The following is a 5621-nucleotide window of genomic DNA, read 5'->3' on the forward strand; positions in this document are numbered from 1 at the left end:
GGCGGGGCGGCCCCGGCGGACCCTCCTCCCCTCCCGAACGCGCACTCACGCCTCGCCCTCTCTCCCACACTCACTCACTCACTCTGCCACACACTCAAACAGAAAGGCAGCCCCGCACAACAGCCGGCACCTCATCAGAGAGAGGAGGAGGGAGGAGACTCGCGAAACACGGCCGCGGCTGTCGCAAAAGCGTCGCGAAGGGCTCGCGCTCCCTCCGGCCCTCCGGCCGGCCCGCTCCGCGGCGGCTGTCCGCGCCCCAGCCGGGGCCGGCCCCCCGAGGAGCGCGTGGAGGGAGCGGGGTAGCCACTGCCCCAAGCTGCCGCCGGACGCACCACGTGGACCGTCCCGACGGTGGCCAGGGCGCCAGACTACAACGCCCAGAATGCACCGGCCACCGCCGTTGCCACCCCTCCCACGACTCCTCCCCGTACGGTGGGAACGGGCTGAGCGTTGCGTGTTGGGATTTGTAGTCCAAGGCGAGATTAGTTTCAATCACTTGGGCAATTTTTTTTTTTTTTTTTTTTTTTTTTTTACAGCGATATCATCAGTGTCTGATTTGACCCGTAAAGAAGTTCACATGCGAGGGAGGCTAGTTTGGGTTAGGATCACATTTCGCGCCACTTCCGAATCCCCGATTAGAAAGGACATTATCATTATCAAAAAAAGTCTACCCGTTTGTAAACAGCTCATGGACTATCACTTGGTGTATTATTGTCGTCCACTATCTGATAACATACTGACGCACGTTACAAACATCAATAAAAGTGAATCGCTGACGAGCGTCCACGCTGATCGTAAAAACTGTTACTCTTGTGACAAATGACCCCCCAAATGCTTCCCATCCATTCAGAGGGGACATTATTTTGAGCGTGACCTTCTGCACCCCTGCCTTAACCATCTTACTTAGATGTCTATGTTTGATTTTTCTGTTTTATTTTAATTTCTATTCGTATTTATCTTACATTTTCCAGTTGCTACCGTTCCCACTAAAGCTTTTTACTCCCCAAAACATCTCTCCCACCACTAACCTCCCATTACACGTTTCCTGTGGTATTCAGCAAATTCTGTCTTGTCTTTTATTTCCTCTCTCTTGCCAGATTATAAATTCCTACAGGAAGTCATATTTGCCTCTTCCATAACACCTAGGATGACTGCATTGTGATGCACAGGAAATATTTGTCGAATTAATGAGGAAGCGTGTTTGTGTCAAAAAGATCCATGTACAGATGATGACAATGATACCATTTTATGAAAAACCCTCAAAAGTGTTCTCATAAAAATTTCCTTGGAGAAGATAGTGACTTTGCCACTTGTTTAAATGAAGTTTTTACCTACGACATTAAGTCTCATTTAGTGTTTAAATACACTGACCGGTTAGATGGGCCTGGGTTCGAATCCTGCTTCGCAATTCATTAGCGTTGTGTCCTTGGAGCCTCAGTTCCTGTCTTTGAGAAACAGAGATACAAAGGCCCTAGCTTACAGTACGTGCGCAACAAGGTAAGCTTTCATCAATGAGATGTTATATGTTTTTATTCAGCCATGTAAATTGGGTGATTCTCTGGCAGGACTGTTTCCTCTGCATAAAGAATACAACTATTTTCCTAAATATGGATTTAGCATAGACCCTTCCTGAAAAGTATATTTTGTGTTTCTTCAGGGATCTATCTTTTTGTCCAAGTATTTACTCATAGATCTTGAGAAACCCAATCACTGCACTGGAGGAAAAGCTATGAAGAAGCATGCAGCTGGGCTTGGTCCTGCGCTGCCTGTGTCCCCTACCCCCCGCTCAAAACCCATCTTCTGCTCCACCTGCATATGACATTCCCAAACACTGAAGGTCCCAGACTTCTTAAAACATACTTTGGACTACTGTTTCGATTCGATCCATTCTGTGGTTGAAGGTAAGAATTCTCCCTGAAGAAATCAAGTGTTGTTTTTTTTTTTTTTTTAATAAAAATCGTACAGATTTAAGATCTATGGCATGTTTTGTGGCATATACATACACATAGTGAAATGATTACTATAGTGAAACTAATTAGCAGTGCTCTTACTGATTTCCTGGAGCAGGAAAGGAAGCTGATCTTGGACAGGGAAGAACAAAGCCTGCTTTTCTCTCTGAAGCTAGAGTGAGAGTTAGGAGTCTAGACTCTAGGTGGGGGGAATATGGCGGTGTGACATAAGCAGGCCCTTCACGTAGCACGAGGATGGCCAGCTAAGGAAGAGATGGTCACTAGGCCCTTACCGGGAGCTCAGCCAATGTGTGAGGCGCGATAAAATCTAATCCCCAATTTTAGATTTTTCTTTTCTGTGCGGTAATTTCCTTCTGTTATTCCCAAGCTAGAACCTGGTCTTACCTGCGGGGCCCGTGTCATGCTTCCGTGAGGAAAGGGAAGAGCAGCAGCCAGAGGTTCAATTATGAAAGGTAAGGAGTGGCCTGCAGGCCAAAGCGATGGGTGAGGGAGGATTCGTGGCACCTGTCGCTATTCGGAACCTGTTTTTAGAATGGACTTCCCCCGGATCAAAGGCTGAGGTTTCAGACTGAATTGTTATTGGAATGAATTGAACATATCAGGGACATGGAGCTGTTTTTTTTTTTTCAGTTTGACCTTCATCCTCAGGTCATACTGATGTCACATGTCTCTTTGCTCCAAGATGATCTCCAGTGACACTGTAGAGTCTATGACCCGCATTGGTCCATGTTCCAAACAATGCACAAATAACATGCATGCTTCTTTTCATAAAATGTGGTCTTATTTACAGTCAGAATTTAACATCTCACGTCTTTACATGCCTCCCAAACGCCAGCCCCACCTTTCACCTGCCTCCTGGTCAGCCTAGGGGGATAGTCTAATGTCACGTTGAACTTAGAAGTTCCGAAACCGAACACACCACGCTGAGCGATTCCTGGGAATGGCAGTGGCGGTAGACAGACATTCCTTTGTTCCATTGCCAACCCCGTGAGTTCAGACCTTCTTTAGCTCAACGTTGTCCTTCAAACCATGGCCTAATATGCCTTTGTCCCGTTCTCAAAGGCTGGGTGCTTCCTCGTGCCATCTCTGACCTTTGCAGTTCTACCCATCCTTCAAGATACAGCCTTACTTAGTCGTGAACCCTTTCCTAGTTCTTACAAGTGAATGTGACCTTTCTTTGCCACGAACTCCTACCCCATCCCTGGCACCCTTGCACTTTATTTGTAACTTACACAGAAATATGACAATTACCTTGTATTTTAGTCATTCATTTCATGCACTTAGAAACATCTGTCCTTTAATAAATACCTTAATGGCCGAGTCTCTGATTTATTCCTCTCTGTGTCTCTTGCAGTGCATAATTATATTGAATTAGACTGTGTTTAATTGGGTTGTTTTCTCTTCAAGTTGAAATGGACCTTCATAATAAAGGGAGGGGAGGCAGTCATTTTAAAACATTTACTGTCTTGCTCCGTCTTGCCTCTGACCGTGTGCTTTTTGCAGCGTGCAAGTGGATTTAGTACATGGCGCTCTGTTCCCGTAAAAGCCCGCGTGAGTCTTCTCAGAGCTGATCACTTCCTGTCTCTACAGCGTGTGATTCAGTTTTCTCACTCGGTATCAAAGTGTGCTTTAAATGGGAAGGGTCTAACTCCCATTCCGCGGATGAGATCTTCATCGCCTTCATCAACAAAAGCACATATTAAGCATCTACATCTGAGTATAGCGTTAGACACAAGAAAGAACAAGTTAAATCGATCAACACTCCAGCCTTTTTTAATTTTTCGAAGAAAATACTGATGTAAAAGTTTCTCAACTAACTCTATAAGCATCCAGAATGTAATTTAGACCTTAGAAAAACTAGAACCAAAGAACACTTTCAAAAATAACTTTCTTTTCTCCCCGTCATTATGCGAGTGTCATTTATTCTTATAGATTCATTTCCTCCACGTGTCTGAAAACACAGCCACTAGCAGTTGCTGAATTTTAGAACAGACAACGCCTGTCATTAAAGACGACTCTATTTCTCGATTTCAGTTCTAGAAGTTCCAGGAAGGGCTCTGGTCCAGCTGGGTCAGGGGTCCATTCTGGACCAATGCAGTGCTGCCATGGCAACAGGGTCAGGTGAGAGAGCATCTTCATTCGGAAGGATGAAGAAGGAAAAGAAAACGGAGCGACGCGATGGAAAGTGGCACAGGGAGGAGATTACTTCAGTTTGGGTGGATGGCCGAGGAATCTCTGAGGTGATGATGCTTAAGCTGAGACCTAAATGATGAGAAGCAAAACCTGTCAAGTTCTGGGAGCAGGAGCGTCCAGGCGGACCAGACGGACTGTAAGTGCACAGGCCGTAACCTGGGAACCGAGGAGCAGAAAGAAGGCTTGTGTGATAGGAGCCTCGTGAGTAAAGGAGGAAGTTCTATGCCACGAAGACAAAGAAGTAGGCTGGGAACGGATTATATAGGGCCCTTCAGACCATAGTCAGGGGGTTGGGTTTTATCTTTAGGACAACGAAAAACTATTGGAAGGTTGTAAAGAGGGCAGTGACCGGATGTGATTTATGCTTTAGAAAGAATATCCTGGCTGCCGTGTTAAAAATGGACTGTAGGAGGCAAGAAAGAAAGAAAAGACAAGAGAGAAGGAGGGAGGAAAGGAAGAAGGAAGGAAGGAAAAAGTGGGACCTGGTGATCAGTGGGATGGAAGGCGTCCCGATGACTCCTGAGGATGCTGCCACTTACTGAGATGCGGGAGACTTTGAGAGAAGCAAGTTTAGGAGAAAAAAGTAAGAGCTCCATTTTGAACATGTCAAGCATGAGATGTCTCGGCAATGTAAAGAAACGTATCTAGTGGGCAGGTGGATGTGGGAGTCCAAAGCTCAAAAAACAAACAAACAAACAAACAAAACAAACAAACGAAAAACTCCGTCAGAGATAAAAATTTGGAAATCACCATCTAGAAGATGGATCGTATCGCCCGCAAAGTGTGTTTCGATGGGAAAAGAGCAGATCCCTGAGCACCTCCAATTTTCAGGGCTGAGTAGAGGAGGGGCCGGGAAGAGAGCAGCGAGGAGGTGGCTAAAGGGTTATTCGGGAAATCAGGGAGTGTGACATCCCGAAAACAGAGGGCAGAACGAGTTTTGAAAAGGAGGGAGTGGTCAAAAGCACTGAATGCTGCCGAGAAGCCCCCCGCAAGATAAACACTGTCATGTTTAATTTCTCACAGCTTTTCACAAGCTCATTTAAAACTATCATCCCTCCCCACCCCCGCCAAGGAACCTTTTGTTCCTAATCGTCACCCCTATAAAATGTTACCATCACAGTATCTCTATGTGCTGCAGAGCTTCGGAGGGCCACGAACCATTGTAATACCTAAGAACTCGTTGGCCCCTCAAGAGCCAATATTGACCCTCTCGTGGGTGACATCACCTCACTGAGAATGCACGAGTTATAGATCGAGGTGCAGATCATTTTGACACAGAGTGGTTTCGGTGGTGAGGTGGGGGTTGCAGTCAGTCCGCATCGGATCGAAGAGTAAGTTTGAAATAGGAAATGGACCGATGAGTGTAGATCTATTTATGGCAGAATGATCAAGAGGACTACTTCCATAGCCACGCGGCCTGGCTTCTGTACCCACACCTGCAAGGGGGCAAGCTGCTTT

General features: G+C 46.1%; 1 long non-coding RNA gene across 1 annotated transcript; it reads left to right on the top strand.

The window, feature by feature from the left end:
- Positions 1–1729: 1729 nt before the first annotated feature.
- Positions 1730–3356, top strand: LOC111739641. Its single transcript, XR_002780324.1, has 3 exons — positions 1730–1901; positions 2338–2422; positions 2806–3356. It is a non-coding gene; the product is annotated as an uncharacterized LOC111739641 (long non-coding RNA).
- The last annotated feature ends 2265 nt before the right edge of the window (positions 3357–5621 follow it).

This window comes from Pteropus vampyrus, unplaced genomic scaffold, assembly GCF_000151845.1.
Source record: "Pteropus vampyrus isolate Shadow unplaced genomic scaffold, Pvam_2.0 Scaffold52, whole genome shotgun sequence".
Taxonomy (NCBI): domain Eukaryota; kingdom Metazoa; phylum Chordata; class Mammalia; order Chiroptera; family Pteropodidae; genus Pteropus; species Pteropus vampyrus.